The 15,978-nt window shown below is 50.6% G+C and overlaps 1 non-coding gene across 1 annotated transcript; it reads left to right on the top strand.

Annotated features, from left to right (window-relative positions):
* The first annotated feature begins 7,404 nt into the window (after window positions 1-7,404).
* LOC142875727 (U2 spliceosomal RNA) lies at window positions 7,405-7,595 on the top strand. Its single transcript, XR_012923026.1, has one exon. It is a non-coding gene; the product is annotated as a U2 spliceosomal RNA (small nuclear RNA).
* The last annotated feature ends 8,383 nt before the right edge of the window (window positions 7,596-15,978 follow it).

Raw genomic sequence — 15,978 nt, 5'->3', positions numbered from 1 at the left:
TTCTAGCTCTCTTTTGGCCCTCCACTGCCCACCATGTACCATCTTGGGTCTCAGGCCCCTTAGGTCTGGACTAAACATGGTGAGAGGCAGGCAGAGCTGGGGGGCATGGATTTCCCAGCTGGAGTCAATCCTCTGGGGGTGGGAGCACTGGAGGACATTGAATTATCAGTCAGTGTAGACTCCTGCTGGGTTTGAGCTTGTTTTGGGCCCTGGGTAAAGCTATACTCCAGGGAAAGGAGGAGGCCACAGGGGATGGGCCTATTCTCAGGCACACTCCCCTCTCCCCGCTCTGATCCCAGCCCATCCTTAGGGGTGGGGATGAAAAGGAATAAGCCAAGTCATGTCCTTCTCGAGGAGGGGAGACAGGGAATAGAGAGGATTCCAGCTTCTGAGTCCCTTTTGCTCACCTACTGTCCACTTTTAGCTACCGTGTTTCTCCGAAAATAAGACCTACCCATAAAATAAGCCCTAGCAGGATTTCTAAGCATTTGCAAAATATAAGCCCTACCCCGAAAATAAGACCTAGTGATGGGTGTGGCTATGCAGCATATCTGCACAACCCACACATTTTGTCACAGAGCAGTAAAGACGAGCAGCCCTTCTCATCTGCCCCATCGTGACAGCTACTATCCCAGAGGTGACCAGAAAGGCGAGGGCGGCCCCCCCAACAAGGTCGGCTCCCCCTGTCATGTCCCAGCCATCCTGTGCGTGCTGCAAGCTGAGGCTTTGAGGGAAAATAACACATCCCCTGAAAATAAGTCCTAGGGTGTCTTCTTGAGGAAAAAAATATATAAGACCCTATCTTATTTTCGGGGAAACACGGTAGTGCCTTCTCTGAGGTGGGGGTATCAGGGAGACATAGGTGTGAAGGTGGCATCTGCGAAGGTTAATTTTATCTATCAACTTGACTGACTTAAGGGATGCCCAGATAGCTGGTTAAACATTATTTCTGAGTGTGTCTGTGAGGTTGTTTCCAGAAAAGATTAGCATTTGAATCATTAGACTGAGCAAGGAAAATGCATCCTCACCAATGTGGCAGGGTCGAACCTGTTGAAGGCCTGAATAGGACAAAAGGCAGAGGAAGGAGTATTTGCTGTCTCTGCTTGAGCTGGCAGCTCCCCTCCTGCCCAGCATTCCAGTTGCTGAGCCTTCAGACTTGGTCTAGGACTTATATGCCAGCTCCCCACATTTCTCAGGCCTTTGGGCTTGGACTACACCACCGACTTTCCTGGGCCTCTAGCTTGCAGACAGCAGATCATGGGACTTTTAGCTTCTGAAAGTATGTGAATCTGCCCATTTGTCTATCTTTCTCCTATTGGTCTGTTTCTCTGGAGAACCCTGACTGATACAGCATCCAGGAGCTGGGGAGAAATCAAGGGCCCAGGTGGGGGTGAGGTGCAGTGAGGAGGAGCAGGAGGAGCCGAGGGACAGGGAGGAGGGCAGAGCTCACCCTCTTGCCCTCTCCCAGTGGGAGGCAGCAGAGGGCCATGGGAACTGCCCATCCAGCTATTAGCACTTCACTCTCCTTCACGTCCTGTCTACCACAGAGCCCGTATGGAGGGACTCACCTGGTTTGAATGTTTTTACACCTTTTACATCCTGCCCCTCTGATGGAGAGAGACCTTGGGAAGTCAGCCTGTTCATGATTTAGTCCTCCCCTGAGCCCCTCTATTCGTTCCTAAGCGGGGCTCTCTCCTTCACGTCCAGAACTTAGAAAATATACTTGTGCCTATTGTCCCATCTCCTGACATTCCTCAACCTTCCCAACGTCCAACCTCCCAGCTGACCTTGGAGGCCATGACCCAGCCCTGAGCCACCACCCTGGAGAAGCCCAGTCTGTCCAGGGGGGCTGCCCTGTGCCCACTGGGCCATACCCATGACGACTAGACATTGTTAGCATCTGACCCCCAGTGCTCCCCAGGGAGTTTCAAGGGAGGGTTCATACTGCTGATGGCGCCTTTCCCTTACCCCATTTAGGCCCTCAGCAGACCCACTCCCCTGGATGTGAGGGCCACATCTGGCCCTGGAGATGCACACAAGGACAGTCCTGTGCTGGGGGTTTGACTAGCACAGTGGCAGCAGCTACATGGAGATTTGAGGTGTGGCCTCGAGTGAAATGGAAAACCAATGCCTTGTAGCCTAGAAACATTCCCCTCCAGCATGGCACCTCTGTGGTCCCTCAGCCTGGTTGGAAGTAGAGTGGGGGAGGACAGGGGACACAGGCAGATGGGGAAAACGGGGAGGGGGTGGGAGGGCACAGATCACAGGAATGAATGTGTCAGTTGTGGCAGCTCAAAGTTAGGAAACTGGAAGGAAGTTAGAGACTTCAAAGTTAGACCCGGGGCAGAGAGAACATCTCCTGGGCTTGGGGTGGTGGGTGCTAGGGAAAGAATGGTCCTGGTTTGAGGATGATCTGAGCCAAAAGGAAGGTAAGAGTGACCAGAGTTTTAGAGAACAAAGAGGGCCAAAGAGTTCCTTTTGAACTCTTGCTGGGGTAGAAGTAGCTGAGAGAACCATGGACCTGAACCCCTGGGAGCAGAGCTGACATCCCAACAGAAAGGAGCCCACATGTTAGTCACTAGTAAGTATAGCCACAAGAAAGGCAGGGTCAGGCAGTGCTGCATTGGTACCTGTTCTTTTACCCAGTCTCCTGTCATTGGCTCCAAGAAACCTGGGGTTCAGTGTCCAAGATGCAAGGCAGACAGGTACCTTACAGATCATCTGGCCCTGTACCCCTTTTATACATTAGGAAAGGGGGGCTCAGAAGGGCAGGAAAGACCCTAGGTCCCTAACTATGCCACCTATTTGAATCATCCACCAGCCTAGTTCCCAGACCCCAGTTTGACCTCATCCTATGGAACTCCAGGCAGATCTGTCTGTCCCATGGATTTGTCCCTAGATTCAGTGCCCCCTCACACCACCATTGCTACCTTATGTTTGGGCCCCTCCAGATCTGCCTGACTGAGGAGCCCCAGTTGGGAAAGCTCCCCTCCTCTTTCCTATCTCAGACTGGGGCTTCTCAGGGGCTCCCTTTGCAACTTGAGATGTCACTGTCTTTCTATTAAAATGTCTTTCCCACTCTGCCTCTGCCTCTCCCTTTCGCTCTCTCTTCTCCAACCCTTCCTCTGCCATCCTTCTGGAGCCCCAGAACTGCTGAGACAAATCTCTGAAGCTTCATGGTTCTGGCCTGTGTTCCTGGTAATTGAGTTGTGCTCCCCGGTCATGATGGGGGAGGGTGGCAGGCAGCCGGTGGGGCCAGTCCTCCTCCTGCCAGCTTAGCGGGCCCCACTGTGATCCAGCAGGGAGGGTGAGGAGGAGAGAGGTGGGGATGCTTCCTCTTTCCCAGCCTTCCTTCTCCAGCTCTCTGTCTCCTACTCTCCCCCTCTCCCCCTCCCTGCTTCATCTCCGGCACAAATCACATGGTGACAGCCCCATCCAACCTTTGGGGAAGGGTTTGTAAATGTGTCTTCCTTAGCTGTGATCTCCAAATTGTTCCTTTTATTGCATTTGTCACGGTGAAGATTAAAGTCCCTGGGTGGCCTGCACCACAAATCACAGAGTCTGCTCAGGGAGCGGCTGCAGGTTGGGAACTGACGGAGGGGTCTGGGCCCTGTTACCGGGTATGCACGCATGTGCACGCTCACCAAAACTCAGTCCTGGGTGTGGTGTGGACTTGTACCCAGGAACAGAAAAGTGTGCCCCTGATATCATTCTGAGCTACTGGCCCCCTTTTAGCACAGTTTGTGACCTCTTACACCAGGCTGTCTTCCAGGATCACTCTGCCCATTCTGTAGTTGGCATCACTGTATACATTTGTCTCTCCTCTCTCTGCCATCAGGCAGGAGGGAAAGCTGTGGTCACATTAGAGATATTTCAAGATACCCCTATGGACTGCTGGTCACATTGATCCTTGATCTCATCCCAGCAGCACTCTTAAAGGGTCAAGGGCAGCTTGCTTCCAAAGCTCTCAATGGACCCACATCCAGGGCCCAGAAGAAAAGCTGACCTTACCCTGCTCCAACACCCCCATATCCTGAGTTTCTTTCTCATTCTGGAATACTACTGGGTGCAGAGGGTGCACAGCTGAGACAGAGGAAACACAGCTGAGGAACCAAGAGGACAAAAGCTCCCTTGTACACATGCACTGAAAAACAGTCCCTTTCCTACCCCCTTACGAGGTGGGCTTCCTGCCTGTCCCTTATGCACATTCATAACATTCAAATTTATGCTGTAATCTCCGCCGCTCCATATGTATGAGCCTTTGATGGGTGTTTGGGTTTATGGGATGCACCCAGCCCTCCGTTCCCTCACCCGCCCACCGCCTCCAACCACTGCAAAGACGCTCGTACATAATTGACATCGGCAGATTCTTTCATTATACAAGATTTAGCATCTGCTCGGGGATCGCTCGCTCCTCACTCACTATAGATGACTTTTCCCCGCGTTTCCTATTATCAATTCAAATTAGCCCCATTTCCCCACCCGACCAGTGCAGCGTTTACACTTGACAGTGAGGAAACAGCAAGGCTATAATGGGCTCCTCAATTATTTAGGCCCAGTTAGGCCAGGACCCAAGAGGCCCCACCAAGGTTGGGGTTATCATGGGGGTGGATAAGGCAGCAACTACTTGGTCTCTGTTTGGCCTTACAGCCCCCCACCCTCTCACAGTCTCCCTTGTCCCCCCCCACACACACACCTGGGTCTCTAAGGTGTAAGACAGTCCTTTCCTGCCCCCACCCTCAACAGCAGCTCTCCCTCTCCCCATGCCCATCCTGTGTTTGCACCATATGAGTAGCCCCTCCCCTTAAGATGTCCCTCTATGTTAAGGTGTGTCTCCGTGAAGATGCCAGGTGGTGCCTAGGATCTCAGAGATCAGTGGGAGAGACTGAAACCCAGCCACAGTGCCCCAGGAAGACAGAGGAAGGCAAACGGAGAAATAGAGACACCAGAGAGCCTGAGGGAGCGGAGAGGTGCCGCTGGGGCTTTGGGAGAAGTCACAGGAAAGAGGAAAGGCTTGGGCGAGGCCCTTTCTCAGACCACACGGGTTGTGCAGAGCTGTAATTAGGTCAGTTCTGCCCACCCACTGGTCTGACTAGTCCCGGCCCGGCCCCCTGTAATAACTCTTGGGCCCAGTGGCTATTCAGGAATCAGGGGCTCTCCGGAGCTCACTAAATGGCCCAAGTACAGGGGCAGAAGCTCGTCAGCACCAAAGCCTTGATTCCAGTCAACCCTCCGCTCAGCTCAGGCAGGGCCCCAGGCAGTCAGCTTGGCTCCGCACAGCCCCGCGCCCCCTCCAGCGCCTTCCCCTTCCCCAGCTCAGATCGGTTTTCAAGGGCAGCCATGGGGGTGTGGCAGGCAGGGGTCTGAGGGGCTCTGGGATTAGAGGTGTCTTTCCCATGCTCGGCTTCTCCAGAATCAAAGAATTCCTCCGTCTGATTGGATTTACCCTAAGTCACAGGCGTGTGGGACCTTCTTTCCCTCAGCAACAGCTGGAAACAGCCCTAAATATGATTAATTAACGCTGTAAAAAGCCCTGGACACGATTCAGATTTATGCTTGTGAATGTGTGTGTGCCTGTGTATGTGTATTGTTGGGGGGGGGGGCGACGAGGGCGGGGGCGGGGGTGGAGGCAGGTGGATTAACCAACCACCTACACGGCCCTCTGGGGGAGTGGAGTGACATTTCCTCAGAGACATTCCTTCAACATCCATCCCAGGCAGGGGTCATTTTATCCCGCCTCCAGCTTTTGAGCAGATTAGCCCCTTTGTCCCAGGGGTATTCGGCTATTTTCTGCTCTCTCTTCTCTGACGGGGCAGACGGTTTCTGGGGTAGGTGCCTCATCTCTCTTTCCTTTACCACAGCAGAACGTTCTCTGTCAAACCTCAGTTCCTCTTGCTCGGATTAGGGATACCTGGGCAATGCCCTAAAATAGCTGCACAGACACAAGCCCAAATGGGACTCAAATAGGCACCTCAAGGAATCTGAATAAATGACCCGCCAGTCAAGCCTCCTGCCATTGGAGATATCTTACCTCAATCCTCAAAGGCTCATGTCTCCAAGACAAGACAGGGGTCCTTGGACTCTTCCCTGTACCTCTGAGATGACAAAACCTTATTTGATGGGGCATCTCCACCTCCTGCCCCACCCGCATCTGGCTGGGTACTCATTCCCTAATGTGTGGACACCTCAGCTTGGATAAGATGATGGTGATGTTCACCGTTACTTATAGTCATGAAAAGGAAGGGGACAGGAGCACAGATAATTCCAGTGAATCATCTGAAAATCAGTTCTCAGGAATCTGAAAGAATACTGAATTTTAATTCATTTCCTTTCATTTATTGCAATTGATTGATTTACTTCTATTTTGTTGAAATGACTAAGCCCAGCAAGAGATTGGCTAGGTTCTTTTTTTTTGAGACAGAGTCTTGCTTTGTTGCCTAGGGTACAGTGAGTGCCATGGCATCAGCCTAGCTCACAGCAACCTCAAACTCCTGGGCTCAAGTAATCCTACTGCCTCATCCTCCTGAGTAGCTGGAACTACAGGCATGCGCCACCATGCCCAGCTAATTTTTTCTATATATATTAGTTGGCCAATTAATTTCTTTCTATTTTTAGTAGAGACAGGGTCTCGCTCTTGCTTAGGCTGGTTTTGAACTCTTGAGCGATCCTCCCGCCTCCCAGAGTGCTAGGATTACAGGCATGAGCCACCACGCCTGGCCTGAGATTGATTAGGTTCTAGCACAGATGGCCATAGATGGAATATACCAGAAGGAGCGTGGAAAAGCCCCAGACTCTACATCCCCTCTTGGGGTCCTTCTGGGGTCTGTAGCCTGAGTGCCTGGGGCTTCCGCTGTACCACATGGTCCCCTGAGGAGGAACCCTGGAAGGTTTGGGGATGCCTCTTGGGATAGAGAAAGGGTCTTTACCCATCCTGATGGACTTCTTACCAAACATGGACTGAAATCACTGTGATTGTACTTCAACTTCCTGAAATCAAGGCTAAGTAGGGCCAAAGGAGTGTATAGACCCTCCTTGTCAGTCCCCTGCCCTTTGTCTCCCATGAAGAGGATCACCTTGCCTGGAGGCAGGAGAATGGCAGAGATGAACTTTCAATGACCTTTTCTAGGACCCAGAGATTGTAGGAGTTGAATTTTTAGGTGGTGACCAACCGAATAAAGGAGCTAAGGCTCACTCCAGAGCTCTAGAGTGAAAGGTGAGTCTCAGAGAGAGGGAAAGAGAATGACAGCCCCAATATGGGTTTGTTGTGAAGATCAAAGCAGGAGGGCATGTACAAGGGTCCCAAGATGCACATGTGATCGCTCTACTGCAGGGGTCAACTGTGCAGAGCACCCCACCCCCAGCACTTCCACTCACACCCTCTGGGCTCTGCAGAGTCCCACTCCTATCCCTTCTTGGTCTTTTGGCTAAGATCACACGTAGTATCTGTCCTTATCAACTTAATATTTGATACGTCCTCTATCTGAGGACAATACATTAAATGAGGTTTGGGATCCAGCAAATGGAATAGGAGCTTGCTCCCTCTACTCCATGCATCGACTTGGTAGTGCAGTACCTCCAGGAACAGAACATCCCTAATGGGGGAGGGGAGCAGGGACAAGATGGGTGAGCAGCAGACTTGGGTGCTGGTGGGAGAACAAGGAGGAGGAGGCAAAGAGGTGAGCAGTTGGCAAGAGGACAGAAAGGCAGGCTGGGGATGGGCTGCTCCCCTGTGGGTGTCCCTATACTTTTCATACAGACCTTCTGCTCCTTTGGGGTCTGATACCAGTATATATGGAGATGACTGTGCCCATCTGCATGGATCAGCATGTCTCTGCACATGTAGTATATCTCTATTCTGTGTCAAGGCATGGTGGCCCTGTGGCTAGGTATAGGTGTGTCAACAGAAAGAAGAACAAGGCCGGGCATGGTGGTGGCTCACTCCTGTAATCCTAGCACTCTGTGAGGCTGAGGCGGGCGGATTGCTTGAGGTCAGGAGTTCGAAACCAGCCTGAGCAAGAGCGAGACCCTGTCTCTACTATAAATAGAAAGAAATTAATTGGCTAACTAATCTATAAAGAAAAAATTAGCCGGGCATGGTGGCACATGCCTGTAGTCCCAGCTATTCGGGAGCCTGAGGCAGGAGGATCCCTTGAGCCCAGGAGTTTGAGGTTGCTGTGAGCTAGGCTGATGCCACAGCACTCACTCTAGCCTGAGCAACAAAGTCTCGCTTTGTTAAAAGAAAGAAAAGAAAAGAAAGAAGAACAAGAAACTAGGGAACTGCCCATAGACCAAATCAGGCCTACCTGGGTGTTTGGTTTGAGGAGCACAGTGTTTAAAACAAACAAACATGCAACTGGATGCCATTAGGAGAGGCATGTGCTTTTCAGGTGCAGCCGCACACCCTGCCACTCCCTATTGCATTTCACTTCACATTTATAAAATCTGCCTGGCGCTGAAGTCTTGCATGTGTAACCTCTTGAAAAGAAAAGGAGACATGCCCCTATGTGCCCATAAATTGGCTCCTGAATAATTGGCCCCCTTCAGAGACAATGGCTGGGGTCCTGCCACCAGCTTCTCTGGGACTGAAGGGTACTGGGAGCCACTTCTTTTTTCAGAGTCAGAAACACCTATTGTGAGGGAAGGAAGCAAGTCCCATCTTTCTATGAGACAGAAGTCCAAGATCATACAGGTGAGACTGGACTCCAGGCTGCCTCAGCGGGACTCCAGAACGCCTATTTTGCACACTGCCTCTTCCTGTAGTCAAGCGGGTTCTGAGCTGAGGCTGAGACCTGAGAACTAGAGGGAGAACAAACACAGAGACTGAGGGACACACCAGTTTCCAACTGCTGTATCCTGGACACAAGCCTCTGCCAGAGGTTGGAGAGGGGTTTGGCCGACGCCCTGCTGGGCTGGCTGTTGGGCAGACTGGTTGCTCAAATAGCCTGTCAGTGTGGTCCTCACAGGTGGGCAGGGCTCCCTTCCTGCCAGCATCATAGCCCATCCTGCGCCACCCCCATCTTCCTGGGAGAAAGGGAAACTTAGGGGCTCAAAGGAGGTTCCATTTTGTTCTGGAAGCTTAGAAGGGTAGCTGGAAATGCACAAGGCTTGGTTTGGGGCTTGCTCTTAGTGCTTGCTTCACCCTTGCAATCAGCTTTCCAGAACTCTCAGTGGACCTTACTGGGTTAGGTCTCCACCAGGGGGACCCGTACTAAGATCAAATCTGTCCTGGGAATCCCCCTACTCAGGCAGCGGCTTCCAGGGCAGCAGTCCTGATACAAGCCTTTTATTTGACTTCCAAGAAGCCTAGGATAGAGGCGGGAAGGGAAGAAAGGGTAATTAATCAATATGTAAGGGGGTTTGATCCTTTACAGCTGCCATGTATTGAGTGCTAGATGGGGGGGGGGTGTTTTATTTTTTGGTCATTTATTTTGTGCCAGAAAGTGGACTGACCATTTTACATACTCAATTTCATTAAATGTTTATAACCATCCAGTGAGGTATGGATTATTATCTCCTACTGCTCAGATAAGGAAATTAAGGCTCCAGGAGGTTAAAAACAGATCCAGAGCCACATAGCCACGAACTGGTCAATCTGGCTATTTCCACACAGGGGCAATGCCATCCTGGGGAAATCAATACAAACCTGAGGTCATAGCGCAAGGTGGGGGGAGGGCAGGGTTGCCAGATTTAGCCAATAAAAATACAGGATGAATTTTAATTTTGGACTAACAACAAATAGTTAAGTGTAAGTGTATCCCAGAGAGTGCACGGGATATATATTTATACTAAAAATCTATTTTTATCTGTATTTTATCTGGCACTTCTAAGGTGGGGCCACAGCCAGGTCCAGCCCTGTCCCCCTTTCCCAAGAAAGTCCTAAGGGAAATAAGTCTGACGCATGGGATGGTTGGTCTGAGTTTAGATTGCTCAGGAGGCCCTGCCAGCCCTTTTCTCCTTTCCTGCGTGGGGCCAGGAAGCAGCAGAGGTTGGAGTCCGGGCTGCCCTGCCCGCCTCCCCAGTTCTGCGCTGGAGAAGTCAGAGATCACACTCGTCCACCCATCGAAAGGGACTGGCCCTTATTCATCCCAGCACGGGGCTGCTCAAAGGACAGAGCAGCCCCTAAGCGGGGCACCAGCACTGCAGGGGCCCCCAAAAATGAAATGAGAAATTAAAGGAAAAAAAAAATCAAGAAATTTGAGATGTCAAAAAAGCGTCAAGTAATCAGTCATCATGGGAAGAAATGCAAACTTCCTGACCTTCACCGTAGGAGCGTGAGAGTGGGGTAACTTCCGAAGGTCTAGCCCAGCCCTGCCTTTGGGGCTCCAGCGCCTCCTCTTCGTGTCCCCTGTGAACTTAATCTGGGCGGGCCTGGGAGGGGGCAGATGGTGGGAGCGGTTCCCCCGTAGTCCCCAGGCTCCCCCCGCCTTCAGGCCCCTGGGCTGGGCCCGGGTCCCAGGCGCTGGCCTGGCTCCCCTCGGGCTCCTGGGCTCCGTCCTCAGCATCTGGCCCCCTGGGCTCCAGCCGCGGCTCCACCGCCTGCTCCATCGCTCGCTCCCCACCCGGCTCCGTTCCCTCTCCCGGCCCGGTGTGCTCGGCTCGCTCGGGGCGTCTCCCTACTGAAGAATTATGTTGCATAAAGCAGCCGCCACCATCTTGAACTGGCAGTGAACTTTGCTTTCTACATATAAATACAGATAGCAATCACACCCCAATCAGCGCAGAGGCTTCAGGGCATCATCTCAGCAACTCTAACTTTCCCATTACGATAATGTGATTTTCACTCAGTCTATAATATCACCAGCCATGAATAAAGCAACTGGCTCTTTCTGTCTCTCTCTTCCCTTCCCCCTTTCTCTGCCTCTCTCCCACCCGCCTCAGTCTCCTTTCTTTTCCTCCCTCACTCCCTCGTCTTCTGTCTCTCCTGCAGCCCCTCCTGGTGACTGTCTCCATCATCTATCGCTGTATCTCTGAGCATCTCGGCCTTCCTGTCCCACTGTCTCTTTCTCTCCCCCATCCTCTGGGACTCACATTCCCTAAATACTAATTGCAGGGATTTGCTGTGCCCCGAGGGCTCAGTTAAGTTCTGCTCCTCAGCTCTGCGGTCATCTGCCTTAGCCTGAAGGTGAGAAACTCTGCGGGGTGGGGGTGGGGTGGGGGCGGCCAGCTTGGCTTTCCGGGAGGGGGAGGGGAGGAGAGGAGAGGCTGCTCCCTCTCTTCTCTCCCTCTTTCCTTAAGTAGCAGGAGGACTCTCTGCAAGGATTCCCATCAAGAATGCCAAAGCCAGAGGTTCAGGAACCAAAGGATCCAGCTGGGAGATCTGAAAAATTCCTGCTTAGGGGAGGGTCCTGGAGGGGAGGATTCTGGACACTGGGGGACCCAAAGTCAACAAGATTCCAAATGCCAGACTATTGTGAGTAGACACAGTTGATGAGAGGGTGCTCTGGAGAGGCCTGGAGAAAAGGGGAAAACTGGCCCAGTCTTCTAGAGTCACTTCTGAGTACAGTTTGGCCCTGAGCCTAGTGGAAGAGTCCAGGCTGAAGCTGCCTTTGCCAGGACATCTGATAAAAGCCTGCAGATCCTTGACCCAGGGGTTAGCTGCCTTGTCAGAGCTCCTGGAAAGGGCTTCTCTTTCCTTCGTGGACATTCCCCAGGTTGGTCGTGGTGCTGGTAGGGGGATTGTCTGTGCCTATGGTCATTCATTTATCTGTCCCCTTGAGTTTGTATCCCAGTTCATTCACCTGTTAGCCAAGACCATGGACAATGCTCTTAACTTACCTAAGCCTCAGTGTTCTCATCTACAAAATGGGCATAGTAATAGTACTTACCTACTGAATAAAATAAGGGATATAACATGCTTAACACAGTGCCTGCTGCATTGTTAAATGCTCAATAAATGTTAGCTATTATTATTACAATCAGCAATTATTAACACCTGCTGTCTGTGTTAAGCAGGACACCATGGGGGTCCGGAGCCTGGAGTTTGCAGTCAGACTATGTGAATTTCGCTCCTGGCTTAGCCATTTACCAACTTCGTGGCCTTGGAAAAATCACAGCCTCTGTGAGACTCAGTTTCCTCATCTGTAACAGGAATAATAATAGTCCTTACTTCATAGGGTTGTTGTGAGCATGACTCAGGTTCACTTCCTGCTTGGCACAGTGCTGGCATATGGCAAGACCTCTGGGAATATTAGTGAGTAAGGGTCAGTCACTGTGGATCCAGCCATGAATGAGGTGAACACTGTCCTGGGTGTCCTCTCTGTGGGTGGGCCCCTGACTATTTCTATCACACTAGTCCATTGATAACCTTGACATTTCACTCCAGTGGAAGATGAGGGCTTTATTTCCCCTGGCTGTAAGAACTATACCTTTTCAGCTGCCCACCTGCTTAGGGTGGGACAAGGACTCCTGCCCAGCCCCCTCCCTGGGTGAAGAAGAGGAGAAAAGGTAACTATTGAATGTTCTCTGTTAGGCAGGGGTGGACATCTTTATTCTGTCCTGTATTTCTAAGTGTTGGTGGGTCTCTTTGCCTGCCTGCTAGCTTTTAGTTTTTCTTGGTTTATCTCTGAAGGTTCCTTTGGATGCTTTCCAACCTGATCTCACAGGAAACTGAGGAAAGAAGACTCTACTCACCTCAGCCAGGCCAGGAAGGGGCTCCAGGAGTTATGACCACCAGAGCTCCCAGCTCTGGGGCCTGGAGAGCTGATATCACCGAAGCTAACCCAGTAGAGGAAACAGGCGTGAGAACAGGGAAGTTTAATACAGAGAGAGACAGTTAGGGATAACTACAGGGTGTGGTGGAAACAACAAAAAAAGAGAACGATCAATTCAGGCTGAAGAGTCAGGTAACCCTTCCCAGAGGAGGAGGTGCTCCAGCTAATCTGAAAATGTGGCCAAAATGGGAGGGGGGAGAGAAGGAAGGACTTGGAGGCAGGGGGAGGAGCATATGCCAGAGTCTTGAGGTGTGAAACAGCTGGCACATTTGGAGAACTCCACTGAAGGACAGAGGGCAGGGCGGGGTAGGGAGGTCACTTTGGGAGAGAGGCCTGTAGACGGGAGACAGATATACGGGTAGTAAAGGGCCACACCAGAGAGTCGAGCTTTTATCCTGTGAGCTGGGGGCTACTGAAGAGCTTTCTCAAGGGAGTCAAGGGAATGATTCACATTTCAGAAAAATGGCTCTGAGAATGATGCAGAGGCTGAGGGGAGGGTGCAGCTAAAAGCACTGGAGCCTAGGAGACCAGTGAGGAGGCTCTTATGGCTGTGCAGGCAGAGACACAGACCATAGATGTGGCAGCAGTGGTGGGGACACTGAGGAATGACAGACTGGAGAGAGCCTTCTGAGAGAACTGTCAGGATTTTGCGCCTGACTGGATGGAGAAGGATGGAGAGGAAGGATTCCTGGGTGACCACCAGGTTTTGCCTCAGGAAAATGGTTGGACAGTGACTGGGATGGAGAATAGAACAGGTGACACAGGCTTGGGAAGAGTGAAAAAAATACAGAGTTCTGAGTGGGACATGGATTTGGGGGGTCTGGGATATGTCTCAGTAAAGATATCCAGGAAATTAAGAGAATATTAGGAACAACTTTATCTCCATACATTTCTAAGTTAAGATGTCTGGGAGGGAGTTGGAAAGACATGTATTGCATTCAAGTGAGTTTTGTCAGGTGCATGGACTTACGAGTTACCATCTGTGGATGATAATTAAGGCCCTGGGAAGGGGATCAGTTACTTGGGAAAGACGAGTGAGAAGAGACCCAAGAATGGAGCCAGAGAGAGTGTCAACACTTAGAGGAGTGGTTCTCAACCTTGGCAGCACATTTGGACAAAATAAGGGGCTTGAAAAAAAAAGAAAAGAGCTCTGGATAAGTACAAAAAGACCCTGGTTCTAAACCCCAGCTTTCTCACTTCCTAGCTGGGTGGTCTTGGTCATCAGACCTCTCTGAGCCTCACTTCCCCTATATCTGTAAAATAGGGATAGTAATCTCTGCCCCATCTACCTTTTACCAACTGCTTTGATGCTTAGGTTGCATGTTGATGTATTTTGTTAGTCATGTAGCATACTATGTAAAAGTAAGGTGGAATTAACCTATACAGACAAAAACACAAGCACTTGTTCCCCTTGCACAGGTAGGTGCGCTTGAGTATGTACACACACACACACACACCCCCATACACCAACCACAGAGGGCTGCTGTTTATATTTCGAAAACAGAGCTGCAGTTTTCTAGACATGGACTTTTATGTTTTTAGCCTTCAGAATATGCCATTAAAATATGGAGAGATGATCTGATGTGTGTGTATGTGTGTGTGTGTTTTTAAATGATTGCTAAAGTGTGGCATCATTTGAGTCTGCCTGTCAGCCTATCAGAAACGTCATCTATAACCTTCACTGTTTGCCGTTTAATCTCCCCTGCCTCCCCGCGGGCCCTGTTCTGACATTTTAAACCCCATAAATGACAGTAGTGCTCTAAGCCATTTTGAAAAAAGCCAAGCATTTGGAAAAAACACACATAGAGACATACCCCTAAATTCCCCTTCCCCTGAACACATGCTCACTCATGCTCATAAGTAGAATCGCACACACATTCACACCCCTGCACTGGCCAATTTGAGAGAAGTCGCAGATACTGGCACTGGCCAACAAAGTGCCCATGTGTGATGGCAGGACATAGGTGCACAGAAGCATGGCTGTGTATCTGGCCCATGAACAAACTGTAGTGGACACAAAGCAGGGATACCTTTCTGCCTTATTCCTTAAGTTCCAGCCATTTCTCTGCTTTCTGGCCTTGAAAGGGAAAGGGAACATCCAGGGTCCTTGGAAGGCTTGCATTGGAAGCTATTTCCTATAATTTGGACTTAGAAACCAATGGAATGACATAGGAGGCTGAGGGGCCCCAAATCTTGAGATTTAGTGTCAAGCAAGGATGTGTATTAGCAGGCTCAAGGTTCTTCACTCTTGGAAAACCCATGAGTAGAGGGGATACCAAGCAAGGTATCCCCTGCTGCACTGACAACCAGCTCTCCATATTTGGGGAAACCAGAAGGAAAAAGAAAACTCAGAGATACTTAGGAAAGGGATGAACATGTGAGCATGGAAGGACATGATATAAGATGTTGGTTGTGAACTTCATAAGGGCAGAGCACTGTCAGCTCCCAGATTTATCCCTAGGGCCTGACACACAGCCTACAACATAGCAGAAGCTTGTAAGAATAATGCTTGTTGAATGAATGACTGAAAGAATGTGTAAGCTCTGAGTGGTAAAGTGTGTGTGTGTGTGTGTGTGTGTGTGTGTGTGTGTGTGTGTGTGTGTGTGTGATGGAGATGGGGGCAGGAGATTGGCTAGTTAAGGAGAGTATGTTAGAAAAGATGACTTCTGATTTTGGCACTGGAAGAAAAAGACCTATATCACACCTAATATCCATGTTCCAGGTTAAGTGTCTTTTTTTTTTTTTTTTTTTTTTTGCCTTAGACCACCTCTGATTTTGCAGCAAGATCTCTCCACTCACGAATAAGAAAAACTCCCAAATAAAGTAGGAAATGGTAGGCATGGGGACTTAGGATTACCTTTGTGTAGTCCTAAGGACTTTGCCAGCTAAGAAATCTGGGAGCCAAAGCCTAGGACATTTTCCTGAGCTGGCAAACTTTCCTCCTTATATGCTAGGTGTGTGTACCGGTAGAGGACAAGGACTCCAGGCAGCTTTGCTTAATTCTGAGGGGCTCTGGGGCTTCTCTGGCAGGGCTGGCTCCTGTGCTCTCCCTCCCACCACCTCAAGTCATCATGCACTTTAAGGAATTTGTTTCCAAGGCAACCAATTAGTGTCAGAAAGAGAGGGCTGTGACGTCAGGCAAGGATGCAGGGTGGGGTGAGAAACTCCATCCCCCATATCCCTGGCTCCCAGCTCAGTGTCTGCAGCCTTGAAGGGAGACCTCAAATGGAAGAGATGCAGGCCATGGCCCCCTGAGGAGTACAGTTCT

This window comes from Microcebus murinus, chromosome 14 (assembly GCF_040939455.1).
Source record: "Microcebus murinus isolate Inina chromosome 14, M.murinus_Inina_mat1.0, whole genome shotgun sequence".
In the NCBI taxonomy this organism is placed as follows: Eukaryota; Metazoa; Chordata; class Mammalia; order Primates; family Cheirogaleidae; genus Microcebus; species Microcebus murinus.
The sequence above is the reverse complement of the archived record's forward strand: the minus strand, read 5'-3'. Positions and strand labels throughout refer to the sequence as shown.